The following is a 13,978-nucleotide window of genomic DNA, read 5'->3' on the forward strand; positions in this document are numbered from 1 at the left end:
GTCTGAAGCAGAAATGGCTTGAGGTGGAAGAATTTCCCACCTAAAATTGGTGAGCAATGGGGCCCTTCAATTCCCAGGTCAAGCTCCACCTTCCTGTGAAGGCTTTGCCAACTACCTCAAAGTTTCTATTATAAAGGGCCCATGTTTTTACTGGTCCTCCCCTCCTTGTAACACGTAGAACTTGCCCTTAATTACATTGCTTCAATACATTGCTCTCTTACAGCCTCTTATTGTCCCTAGGCTTTGGGTCCCCAGTGGAGTTCTAAATTCCTTGAAGTCTGAGACTCCTTGTTTCTCACCCTTCTGCATGTCTTACAAATCCTGACACAGTAGTCATAAATGCATTGCAGACATTCAGCAAAGAATCCTGGATTGAATATGACTTGCTTCCAAGGTAGAAAGAGGTACTAGCTGGGGCTTTAGGGAAAGATCATGCTTGGTTTTATGTTAAGCTTCAATTGTTTAGCCAGGTTCTCCTGAGTAGCCTGCCCAACCTTCCCCCTCTTGCCACCCTCCCCACAAATCTCTTTTCCTTTGGCAATCCTATGTAACCCTAGAACCAATCCATCCTACCACACGTGAAGTTCCTGTCAAGCGGTCCACTTTCCCTTCGATGGCTTCTCTTCTTTCCTACTTATTTATCCTAATGCATTGTCCTTTTGACCTGAAGAATTATCTAATGGTTTTTACAGAAGGTGTGCATAAAAGTAACCTCCCTCAATTTAACCATAATAGTACTTAGTATATCTTCAAACCACTTTTCAGGCAATAACTAATTCAATGCTTTTAAAAGGACCACTGCTAAACATTTAAGCAATTGAATCTCCACTGGGAAGCTGGGGAGACTGGAGCCACGGGTTGAGAGGTTGAGCAAACATCCCTGAGGAAGTCACTGCCTCAGACTCTGTGACGGTTCCAAATGCTAAGGTCCTGCCATCAGGACCCCACAGCCCCTCAGCCCCTGGAGTCATTCTGACTGACTTCATATTAGGTACAAGACACAGCCTATGAGGCCTTGGTGCCAAGGGGCTTCTCTTAGGAAACTTTCAAGGGAGTAATTTTCTCCATTTTCAAAGGTGAATTTACCCTTTCCAAAGTGTAAAAGTAGCCCTTACTTAACCAGACCCTTCTCCTGAGCCTCCTACAAGTAGAATTTTATGTTTAGTGACACAAAATTGGTTCAAGCAAGGGGGAGTTTACTTACCTTCATATAATTGCTCAATGATCTTCAGACCTCCAAGTCTGAGAATTTGTGCAAATCATAGAAAGCAAGGATGGCTGCTTCATAGAGCTAACACATCAACAAAGCATGGCAGCAAACTTTATACCATTCAAGAGTACAAATATCTTCTTGTATAATAAGCACAGTTCGCATGAAACAGGAAGATACACAGCCACCCATTCAAGATTTAACTGAACTACAGAAGAAAAAAAAAGCTCCACCTCTGAAAAGTTTGTCAATCTAAAATATAATAGAAGGAGAGAAATGTATTAATAAATGTAAACCTAAACTTTCAGATAAATTCCATTTTACCAGATGGCTCACAGCAGCTGGTAACCTTCTGACATTCTTATCTCCTAAATTTTTTGTTCTCTACTCATCTGCTAAGTATTAAACGATGTCAATTCTCCCCTCACTACTCTAGCACTGCCCCCATCAAACTAGACTAAATAGAACTAAATTCAATTACTACTTTAAGATATATTCTGCCTTACTGAAAAACAAAATATCTCCCTTTTTAGTTTAAATCAAAAGGCATGCTTGAGCTATGTCCCTTCTGATAACTACAGCTTCTGCAATGGAAGAGGTAAAGCAGGAGGTACATGCATTTCTCCTTATGTACTTCCTATGAAATTTGCTCTTTGGAACTTAAACCCCTCCATCAGTGAGGTCATCGAAGTTAGCTTAAGAATTCTCCTATTTTGACCACAGTTGAACCAGATGAAATTTAAGACAGCAAACGTGGGATCGGCTGGGACAGTGTGGAGGTCCCCAAGCAGACATCTCGGGAATGAAATCAGAGACAGAAGAACGTCTCGTCTCTGGCTAGTGGAAGTATGAAGGGTGATGCATGTTTCAGAGGAGGGGGAAATTGGGTCTCAGCTGTAGTGGGCACCCACCAGGCACAAGAAGACCCCTGCCCAGTAGGAGCCAAGGGTTGCTGGAAAAGTGCCCTGCCAAAAGCTCCCACCCTATTCCAAGTCAGGGTCATTCCTTCAGGAGAAGGCATTACTTCTCCTACATAATAGAAAGCCTTAAAGGGAACGAGCTACAATTGCTCATTAGCAATGATAATCTGCCGAATCTAATTTGGACTATTTAGAAACCATCCAGCAGCCCCACTGCAAGTCACAGCAGGCGCTGCAACTGCACTGGCGGGAGATTGAGGGGTATTCACGGGCCAGCCTCCGGATCTGGGTGCCAGCTGGGTTGGGAATAAATGGCCTTTATAGACTGTCATTGCCGGAAGGAAGGCACGAGACACTTGCTTTCCACTCAAGGTATGAACTCAAGGTTCATCTTAAATAATTCTTTTAAAAACAAAAAAGAGGATTAGCCATGGCAAAAAATCGTTAGAGTAGTACATAAATGCCTGAAGTTTGGGAAATACTGGCGTTAGAAAAATGAAGCCCTGAAGAAGATTTTAAATTCCCTCCAAACGGCCCTCTCACACTTTTCTCCAGGGCCAGCCCCAGGCATTTGAGTTGGAAGTTGGAACTACTCGGTTATGCCTAGCCCCTGCGCCCAGGCCCTGCCCCTCCGGGTGGAGGCCAAAGGAGAGCAGGCAGGTGTGCAGCCCTGGGATTCCGCTGAAGCTGTGGCCAGTCCTGATCCTAAGATCCCACAACTCCCCGCCGAGGAGGCCGGATCAAGATGGGAATCCTCCTGTGTGAATGTCTGCCGGTGAGATTCCCCTTTCAGGTGGCAGCTCTGTGCCCACGTTCCCGGGCGATGGGTTCTCTCAGGCCCGCTGGGCGCGCGTGCACTCAGCCAGGCTGCGGAAGGCGCCCCTCCTGGCTAACGCCCAGCACGCACCCCCTGGCTTTCTGAATCGCCAGCCTCCTGATGGTGATCAGAGCGCCAAGAAGGGACTCATTTAAAAACCAAACAATGTGGTAATTGTCCCTGGTCACCAGGTTGCCTTGCTTTTGGAGGGCCGCTGTTTCCCATTAGTGGGGCCTGGGTCTGATGACTACTAACAAAGTGTAACGAATGATCAAAGCAACAGTTATAACAGCGCAAGCGCCCAGTGATTGATCTGGATGACGTAATAATGATAACCAATGAGGTGAGGCGGGTAGTGATCCCCTCCAGGTAAGGATGGGGGTGGGCGCTGGACAGGTCAGGACTGGTCTCTGTTTAGGCAAAAGAGGGTCATGAGGATGGGGGGCGAGGCACGTGGAAAGAATGAAGCACTCACCCCCAAGCTTTCAGACTTGAGGAAAATGGATCAGCCGCAGGTAGGTATGAGATTCTTGTTCAGAGACAAAGGTTCAGATGACTAGTCCTGGATTATCTCTAACCCAATTAGTAGGGCTCAGCGTCAATGCTTTATGACAACTAAAACTCAGCTTTCTGTAAATAATTTAAATTCAAAGAGGGCTCATTTTAAAGTTATTTCTGATACTCGTGTTTTCCAAATAGCAGAGGAATTCACCCCCTTTAAAAACCAAAAGAGCCTAAGAGATTTTATTTTAATCATTTGGATAAAAATGATCTTTCAGTAATCCTATACATTTCCTGTTTAGCCAAGTTATACATGTCAAATCAAATTTCACCGCTCTGATGGGAGTTCAAGTACCAGGCAGGTTCGTAGGACAGCGCTGACTTCAAAGCCTGCTGAAGTAGGTGACCGCATTTGCCTCTACACAAAAGGGCCCCAGAACGATCAAAATCCGTAGTTCCTACGCCTACATCTTGTAGGTTTCATGCCGCTTTGGTTGCCGGGTTCTCAGCTCTTCTTTTCTGTTGCCCAGTTCCTTGCCTCCCCCAGATTTGCTGAGGAAATGAGAAATTGTGTGGGGCACATTAATTCAAGTCTTGCATAAAATGGGGATAAAAAGATGCAAAATCAGGGGCCAAAAGGTAGTGCTAGAAGCCATTGCCTGAGCCTCCATTCTTTCATGAGGGCCCTGAGCCCTCCTGCTTTTTCTCCTGGAAACCGGATGTGCTTGTGGTTGCCACCTTCCTGCAGGGTTCTCTGGGCAGCCGTGCCACCTCTGGCATCATGGATGGGGAAGGCAGAGGCAGATGATCAACCCGACCTGAGCATCATAAGCACAAATACTATTGACTCAAAGGTTCTCCTCTGATCAAAATCAAGAGAATGTGATTAACCATAAAACCATCTTCTAAGACAAGACTGACCAGTTTTCTTGAGCAAAGAAATGATGTTACTAATATTGCTAGTCTTTAATGCTACTTTGCTTTTTATTGATTAAGGAAGAATATTATTCTCTCTATGAAAAATAGCTAGGTTTTTTTTTTTTAAGGACAGCATATTCTTAAACAGGGACCTTAAGTGATGTTTGGCAGGGGAAAAAATGCCATGTCTTCTCGTTCCTGTCCCAGTCTATTGACTCAACGTCAGGCAGCATTTTTCTGTTAAGTTTATATATTTTTTAAAGCTTATCTTGAAATCCAATTGAAATGTGCTGCTTTAGCCAGTGTGTCTTGGACCCCAAAGGACTTAGGACTCCAGGCATCTCACAGAAGAGTTTTTTGTATTCTGCGGCAGCTCCTGGCCTGGAGCTTGTTCCACTTGCTCATTCCCATCTGGAGGCTAAGGCACAGGCAGAGGTAGCGAGAAGAAAGGGGAGGGGAGCGAAGGGAGGAAAAGAAATGGACAGCTGTATGCTAATGGCAGGCGGGTGGTAGGGCATTCTATCTTCCCACCTCCACCACCTCACCAGGCTCAGCCGCCAGTCCAGGCAAGGCGGTGTGGGAAGGCAGTGGGAGGAACTAGTGTGCCTTCTCACCCAACACTTATTAGCTTGTAAGATTGTACAAGAACCTCCACCGCTCTAAGCCTCCACTTCTCCATCTTTGAAATGGCAACATCTCCCCACTTCCCACCCCCCACCCGAGTCTGCCATAAGGATGTGCTAAACCATAGCTGGGAAATGCTCTGCAGGGCGTCAGGTCCCTACACAGATGTGAGGAGCTGTGATGATTACCATTTGGCAGGTGCAAAGCCTTGTGTTGCAGGCACAATTGTCCCTTGCAGCACTTGGCAATTTGGACTTCCTTGACTAACAGGGGATAGGTGGGAACATTTGCCTCTAACCTCAATTTGAAAACAAGGTTTAAAAGGTTTTCCACAAAACTTGCCTGGAGGGAAGTTGTCCTAGGATTTGCATATCTTCACAGTCGCAGGGCTCCACTTTCCCTGAGACCTTCTCAGGCTGCTCTGACCCCTCTCTGACCTCTCTTTCAAAACAAACCAACCAGCAGATAAACCAACGTAATTTCTCTCTTTAATTATCCAAATGTCCTTTTTAGGAGCCTGGGATATCTTCACAAAAGACCATTATGTGCAGGGAGCTCTGCCTGCTCAGGTGCCCGCAGCGCTGGTGCTACCCTTCATAAGATGGTGACATTGGACTCACCTGCAGTCACCGGGTCCACCTGTCAGTTCAGGTGTTCCTCTGGACAGCTTTTTACTGTCACGCTATTTTCCTGAAGTATCTTGGAAAATCATTGGCAATGACCAAATATTTCCCAGAGCTCCAGGATTTTTCTTCCTGGTGACTTGTAAACTTCTCTAAGTTCCCTTGTACTTTCGATGCTCGCCCTTTGGTGCCACAAGCATCAGGTTCAATTTAATTAGTGTTAATACTTCAACCATGTAAATAGTGAGCCCTGGAGCTGGAGCAATACTCACTAACCACCCCCAATTGCCTGTGAGTCTGAGGTTGTCAGTCCAAGATGGAAAAAATACCTCTAATTGTTTCCAGACAATACGCAATGCTCTGGGCGAGAGAGAGTAAGTGTAACTTGAATTTTCTCAAAAGATCTCCAAGGACTGGTGGGAGATTCCTGCAAGCCGGGCTTCCTTGTACCTTTCAACTCCCTGGGAAATAAAACCCAGTTTCAAAACTGAACTAGGAGTCTCAGTTTCCCTAGAGTATTCCTGGATGAGTAGTTACAGACTGTTCTATTTTTTTCCAGCAAGTTGAATTTCTTTTCAGAGCTTAGTAGATTTGTATCTTGGCCCTCTATGCCTGCAAGTGCATATCTTGTCCCAGAGGAAATGACCATTGTTATTTGGAATATGGCAAACTCAGATTCTTCTGAACCTCACTGGGATCTAACAAATAATCTACATGGTGTACTTTTTCTCTCTCTAGGAATATCTCCATCCTCAAGGATGTCCTCTCTGGGCCTGAAATCCCACCTGCAAGAGATTCATTTATTTGTGCATAGAGAATTCATTGGTTTTCAAAACGTGCCTAATTAGCATACAAATATCAATTGACACCTCAGCAGAAACTGTTACAATGAATCTCTGGATTAAGATGTGAGGGAGGGCAGCCTAGAGGAGGAAGAGTTGCGAAGAAAGTGGAAAATGGTCAAACCTACTTTTATTCATACTGTAAGCACCAGGGACTTTCTGCACTTAACCTCATATACTCTTTTAGACATTCCAGGGAGGTAGGTATTACTGAGTCCATTTTTAAAATGCAGAAACTAGGACTCAAAAAGACCAAGTAAGTTGCTCAGGATCATACAGAGTAAATGGTAGAATACAGATCTGAACCCAGATATGTTTTAAGTCAACTCATGTTTTTTTTATATTATATATCAAGTATTCTATTTTTTCTGTTATAAATATAAAAGCAAATATATAATTATCAAGTCGAAGACTGTTTATCTGTGTACTAACCAGGTCATCAGTTCATCCAACATCCTTCCAGGCACACAAACCACATTTTAGGAAACTGCCCCACACCAACTAATAACACCTCTTGAGAGCAAGAAGGACGTAGTAGATTGTTGGTTGTGAGTGAGACTTCCCGGGGGTGAATTCACAGCCAACCTGTTCCTCTTTCCTCTTCGTATCTCCTACCCGGGCCAGTTGACTAGGAAAGTCATCACCTGGAATCCTTGGCTATCAGCTGTCTTTCACTGTTTTCTTTTGAAATGTTACTTGATGGAAGAAGAGTTCATTTGTTTTTGTTTTGTTTTGTTTGCTTGTTTATCCCCACCCCCACCCCCCATTGTTTGTGCTCACTGCCTGCTCTCATTGTCTGCTTATCTTCTTTCAGGAGGCACCTGAAGGAACCCAGGATTTCCCATTTGGGAGGGAGACAATCCCTTGAGCAACATCCACTCCCTGCTTATTGTATCTCTCATCGGATCTCCTCATTGTGTCATCTAGTTGCATCATCTCATTGTGTCAGCCCACCTCACCAGCCTGTCATAACAACTTGCTGTCTTATTCATCTTCTTTAGAAGGCACCAGTAATCAAAGCTGGGGCCTCCCATGTGGGAGGCAGGTACCCGAGTCCTTGACCCACATCTACTCCCCTTATTTGTTTTTGAGCCTAGACTTAAGCAGTGATTCTCCAAATCAGATTCTTGTACTGAGGCTCCTCTGATGAAATTTTCACTCGTCTGCCATAAAAATATGGTAAATTTTCCCATATATCTTTTCTTGCAGATAACTGTCTTTTTTATCCTATAATTATGTTTATTTTAAAGTATGCAATTGTCCTTTTGTATTTTTGTTTTTAGTTTGGGAAATAATGGAGAGAGTATATGTAAGTATATGTCAGTAATGTTGTTGTTTTTGTTGTTGTTGTTTAATTAAACCTTACTTGAAAGAAAAATGACAATCTATACACATATCCCTGGGCATAGGTGAGAGTATTTCTCTTAGATACCCACAGGTACAAAAAGAAGCACATATATAGGAAATGGGAGTTGGCTAATTGAAATATGGTAGAGTTACGGCAGTTAAAAGAAATAAAATAGATCTGCATATATTAACACAGAAAAATCTGGGAGTCACTAGGCTACATTAGAGTCAAGGCAGAGATTCAATGAACATAATGAAATACACACACAAAAATTATCTCTACTAATTATTACCATAATAATCATGCATTTTTAAAAAGCCAGTGTGAAAAAACAATTCAGTATTTTGCGTGCAATACCACAACTTTTATTCGCATCATTTAAACGAATTGAATTCAGCTCTTTGAAACTCAATGTTACAGTATTTCATGCATAATAAAAATTTGTAAACCTTGATGGTCTTGTTCCCACAGGTCCTCTATGGTTCACCAAACCCCTAAGTCATTATCCCACACTTTGCATTTGGGGACACGAGGCATTGATTTTGCAACAAGCCCTGGAGAAAACCAGTGTCTGCTTAGACGACTTTCGCCCTCACTATCCACTCGGCCCCTTGGACCTTGGAAGCAAAGCCTCGCCATCAGCTCTACCACAGCCCAAAAAGGGCCCCAATCCAATTTCCAAGCATTTGTGCCTTACATCATCGTCAGCCCTGTACACTCGACTTGGACTCGACATCAAGGTAAGCCTTGGGGAGAGATCAGAGCTGTAAAACTGGAAACTTCAGGCCAATACCACAGCAGTTCCTCGGACGTTCAATCCAAAAGCCAGAAGGACGAGGGCCTGGCTGGCGGATCTGTGCCAGAGACCAGCCTGCTTCTGGACCTGGTCCAGGCCCTGATGCAACCCGCAGCCGCAGGGCTCTGGTAGAGGACAAACATCCCCACCGCTCTGGGTCCATCAATCACTGCCGTTAACCGGGCTTGGATCGGGGGTCTGAATTCACAATGCAGACGGGCCAATCAGGTCTTTTTCCGGCAGCCTTTGGATTGTGGACTATCTGGGGGGCAGGGAGGTGCCTTCAGTTTCCTTAAACCTCAAACTCAGAGCCCCAGAACTCTGCTATATCGCCTTCTAGAAAGCAATTAGATGTTCACCCTTTTCTTTCACTTCATTAAGTATAAAACAGTTGTTAACTGGGGTGTCCTGGTCTGGTAAGGTCTAAGAAAGATCAGCACAGACCTGCATAATCCAAGCCCTGTCACCATCCAAAGCTCTCACCAAGACCTCTGCAAACTAGATGTTAAGAAGGCTCAAGATGACGGATTCATGTCGGACCCCACTGTCAACATTTGCAACTTGGCCCCACCATGACACCGCTGTGTGATCTTGGGCAAGTTATTTAACGTCTCTGGGCCTCAATTTTCTCTTCTCTGTGACAGATGGAATAATATATCTCATAAGGTTCTTACAGGAAGTAAATGAGAAAATGCCTGTGGAGGACATAAAATAGGGCCAGACACAATCACAAATGGAAGCCACCTTTATTGGTATCATAAGACCCAAGGAATGAGTGGCATCAAAGTCCATCGTGCTTCCAAACTTCTGACCAAAAAAAGATAAGTGGAATGAACAGATAGCAAAGCCTTTCACTAAGGGTTTAAGTTCTTTCAGTGGGATTTCTACTACCAACCAGTGATTGAGGGAGCTGGGATGGGGAGTGACCTTGAAACCATCTCTGATTTCATCCCAGCTTTTTCTGGCTCCCACAAGGCTAGCCTATGATATTTGCTGAGTGTCACCTTGAACCCTTCCTTAAACATCATCAGCTAAATACCCAGGATGTCCTCTAGTCCTGGGTGAGGGTGTCTTATCCATGCCACTGCTCCCTGCTCATCCACTCATTCTTGTGATTATGAACCTAACACAGGGCTCCCAGAGGAGACTTTGAGTGCCATGCCCTGGCCTGTGCTATTCCACATTAGGTCTTATATTTTTATAGTAAGCATCCAAATACCATGCAAATAGACAAGGGACTGATCTTACCGAGGTTAAATGTCTAAAAGCAGCAATTCAAAATGATCTTTCATTTTCTAAGCTGCAACCTTCAGTTAAAAACCAATCTTCCAACTCGTGCTAACGGAGGTGATATTTCCCTCTGTAGTAGTCAAAGGTTCAATTGAGTCAGATCAATACTTTCCTACACTAATGTCTTCCTGTATCTTTTGGATATTAAACCATCACACAACGGAGTGGAAGCCACTTAAATATTTGATAAGGGAATAAGCAGTCTCCAGGTAAATTTAAATTTCATCCCCCAAACCTTGTATGTATTTTCAGGGCACTTTATTAACTAAATAACTGATAGCGATAGCACTATTAACCACACATCAGTGAAGAGAAGTTTGCATTGAGACTATAACAAGTCTCAATCTTATTACTGGACTGTAGCTTGTTTGAAATAGAAACAAAAGCTGGAAAAAGAAAAAAGGTCAGAGGAAGTTAGCTTGTTTGGGGGTTTCCAGAAGAATCAAAAAATGAGATCACAAAGTGAAAATTCATTCATTAGCCATTAAATATCTTTGGTAAATTTCATGTATGCTAGGAAAATGCTATAGGATATTGATCTCAATAAATTGACTTCTTATTACTCAGGTTAAAGACCCTCTACAACAAATTTAGCTCAATGTCACAAATCAGAAAAGGGAAAACCCCATGGTGTGTCATGTGTGTCATAAATAGAACCCCTCTTCCTTAGACCCCTGCTTGGGCTCTCTGCACACCTCTAGGCCAAGCAGGCAGGCAGGGAGCAGCTGTTTCTTACAGAGGTAGATGGAGCTTGTACAACACATGTGTGCACAAGAGCATTTGTGAGAGGAGGGAGCCTGATAGAAAGAGAAGAGAAGTATAAGGCATAAGGGGTCACATTCTAACACTGACCTCCAGGGTCTCCAAAAATTCTGAATCTAGATTGGTACTTCCAAGTCTTAAGGAAGGTGTCTTTGTCAGGGCACAAAGATGGAGCGTTTTATTTAGCAGTTTTTATAACTTTTAAAGATTTAAGCAATGTGATGTGTAATCCTCCATTTGTGCTCTTGCCCCAGACCCCAAAAATGTTAGGGACAGGCCTGATGCTGATTTCCTAAGACATTTTGCAAGTTATAAAGTTCTTTCACAAATGATGTCATCAAATCCTTCCAACTACTCCATTTCACAGAAAACAAAAAAACAAACCAAACAACACACACAAAAAAACAACTGAAATCAAAGGGGGTTAAATGATTAAATAACATCCAAAATTACATGGATGATAAATGGTGTTGCTTTCCCTCCTCTAGGGAAAAGGAACTCTTCATATGAGTTAATAAGCAAATCAAGATCACACTGGGGAAGCAGGTATAGCTCAGTGGTTGAGCACCTGCTTCACATGTAAGAGGTCCTGGGTTCAATCCCTGGTACCTCCTTAAGAAAAAATAAAAAGGGAAAAAGATCTCACTGGGGCCATCATAGCAAGGGCTGGAGCTTTGGCCTCTCAGGTAACTGGTGAAGTACAAATGTTGAGGGGGAGTCCTCTACCTGCAAGTTACCTTGTGCTTGGCAGAGAGGAACCACGGAAGGTCCAGGAACCCTGAGGGGGCTCGAACTCTGAGAATCAAATAATCCAAGGTTTAACACCATTTTCCCTGATGTACTAATCTTCTGTTGTTTGAACAAGTGGTCTAATGACTACTTAGTTGTTTGTATTCAATTTTCATAAATTAGTTTTAAAAGAATCCCAGAAGCTAGACACTAGACTGTATTTCTTATCTTCTCTCTTACCTGGAAAAATACAGAAGATATAGGTTACATTAGAGAACCCCAAGCAAGTGCAAATCACATCCAGGGCAATGTCACCTTACACATAGTCAGGACCATTGACAAACCCGGTGGGTTAGAGGTAGTCATAAGAAATTACAAAACAGTATATGTGAATTACTGTGACCTAAAACTTATGTCAAGAGAAACTTAATAATCAGGGGAAAAAAAGAAAAAGAAAGGAGGTAGATACTGAGGAAGAAATGGAAGAAATTGCCTTGCCATTGTACATTCAAGGCAACACCTGTAGCAGTGATGAAAGGCAACATGTCAAAAACAAAGCTTTTTCATTTTTTCACTTTTTTGATACACCAATTTATTTTTCCTTTATTTAATTTTTCTAAATTTCTATGTGTTCTTTATCTAACCTTTAAACCCATCACTATATTCCATTTTTCTATTAATGGAACCTGGCAATTTGGGCTTCCTTTTTTGAAGAAGTTTTGGACTACAGAGAGGTTCAACTATGGCAGGGGAGGAGCACTTGTGTGGGGTGTCATTGGTGGGGGGCACACTGTTGGAAGGGAGTTCTCCAGGGCATGTATACAGGGTACATAGAAAGGTTTGGATATTTTCATAGTGGTTTCAGTTGGAAACAACAGATGAGAGAGTGCTGAGTTCCTGACCAGGGGAGCTCTATCACATTCCCCAATGGAACAACAACAATCACCCAAGTGCAATGGCAAAGACCCACAATGATGTGTGGTCCAACGATGAGCCCTTGACACTGATGGCTCTGATTATAAGCCTGTGTGCCTGAAATATGCACTAGGCCTATAGCTGTAGGGTGCCTAAGAGTTACCTCCTGAGAGCCTCCATGCTGCTCAAATGTGGCCACTCTCTAAGCCAAACTCAGCATGTAGGTGCATTGCCTTCCCCCCTGTGTGGGACATGACTCCCAGGGATGAGCCTCCCTGGCACTGAGGGATTACCTCAAGCACCAGCTGATGATGTAACTACAAAAAGACCTTGAACAAAGAGGTCAGCTCAGACCAGCAGAATATCTCAGCCTACATGTAATATCAGGTATTAAAAACTGCTTTTTGACTTTGGATAAAAGGGGGAAATGGAAAGGACAAGTGAGTTTATATGGCTGAGTCTCCAAAAAAGAGTCAGGAGGTCATCAGAGGGTGATATTTATGCATGCCTAAGCAAGGTACCAAAGACAGCCAAGGTAGATGGAAATCCAGGTGCTGGTTCTCCTGAGGGCTGCAGAGACCCACAGGGTCTATGGTCATGGAGATGGCTCTGGAGTTCAGGGCCATGTCAGTAGGCCCTACTTTGGAGTTTGTGTTACTGAGTGTGATGGAATTGGACTCAGATATAACCTTTCTACACATGCCTCTCTGTTACTTTTACCAGACCTGTGGTCGGCGTTTGGATTGGTGTATACTCAGGAGACCTGAATCTCTGAACTGCCCATGTGACGGCCAGGCCCTGGGCCTCAGCAGACTTGCAGCTCCTGCCCTCTGGTTTCTTGGACTTACCCTGGCCAGCTGACAGGGAGGTGAAGAAGGTCAACCACCACAACAGGGAGCCAAGAGTGCCTACAGTTGAAAGTAGGAGAATTGCATCCATCATCCATGTGGAATCTAAACCCCCTCTTGATGTAGAGGGGGACTGGACATAGCCATCCCAGGGTCCACAAGATGGAAGAATAGAGTATGGATTAGAGTGAACTTACTGGTGTTCTGCTGGGGAAATATTGTGATTAGTAAGGGAAGAAATTGTAGTACTGATGTGGAGAGGGTGGCCACGGTGGCTGCTAGTGGTCGGGAGAGGGAAGAAGAGATATGGTTTGGGGGCATTTTCAGGATTTGGAGTTGTCCTAGGTTGCGCTGCAGGGACGGATGCTGGGCGTTGTGTGTCCTGTCGTGGCCCACTGAGTGGACTGGGGGAGAGTGTGGACTACAATGTGGACCACTGTCCATGTGCTGCAGCGGTTATCCAGAATGTATTTGCTGGGTGCAGTGGATGTGCCACAATGATGGAAGAGGTTGTTGATGTGGGAGGGGTGGCGTGGGTGGGGTGGGGGGTATATGGGAACCTCATATATTTTTAATGTAACATTTAAAAGAAAATAAAGGGAAAAAAAAGAAATTACAGAATAGAGACTTATGCTCTTTCTGGTGGTCTCACTGAGTATGAGGGAACTTAGAGAACTACATTTAAAACAAAGATGGCTTACAGGATACAAGAAGGGACAATATTGCTTTTTAAAACAAATCAATCAACCCTTTAGAGACAGAGCTTTTCCTTAGAAACTTCAGAGCAAAAATTGACCTTGCTGAGCTAAGAAATGCCATACACTTTAAAAGATTC

The 13,978-nt window shown here is 43.8% G+C and overlaps 1 long non-coding RNA gene across 2 annotated transcripts; it reads left to right on the forward strand.

The window, feature by feature from the left end:
- The first annotated feature begins 2,817 nt into the window (after positions 1–2,817).
- LOC139436758 (uncharacterized) lies at positions 2,818–13,662 on the forward strand. Of its 2 annotated transcripts, none has more exons than XR_011646117.1 (4): positions 2,818–2,905; positions 7,270–7,634; positions 8,275–8,543; positions 13,019–13,662. It is a non-coding gene; the product is annotated as an uncharacterized lncRNA (long non-coding RNA). The 2 variants fall into 2 exon arrangements; XR_011646118.1 differs by lacking the exon at positions 2,818–2,905 and adding an exon at positions 3,351–3,462.
- The last annotated feature ends 316 nt before the right edge of the window (positions 13,663–13,978 follow it).

Source organism: Dasypus novemcinctus, chromosome 17 (genome assembly GCF_030445035.2).
Source record: "Dasypus novemcinctus isolate mDasNov1 chromosome 17, mDasNov1.1.hap2, whole genome shotgun sequence".
NCBI classification, from domain to species: Eukaryota; Metazoa; Chordata; class Mammalia; order Cingulata; family Dasypodidae; genus Dasypus; species Dasypus novemcinctus.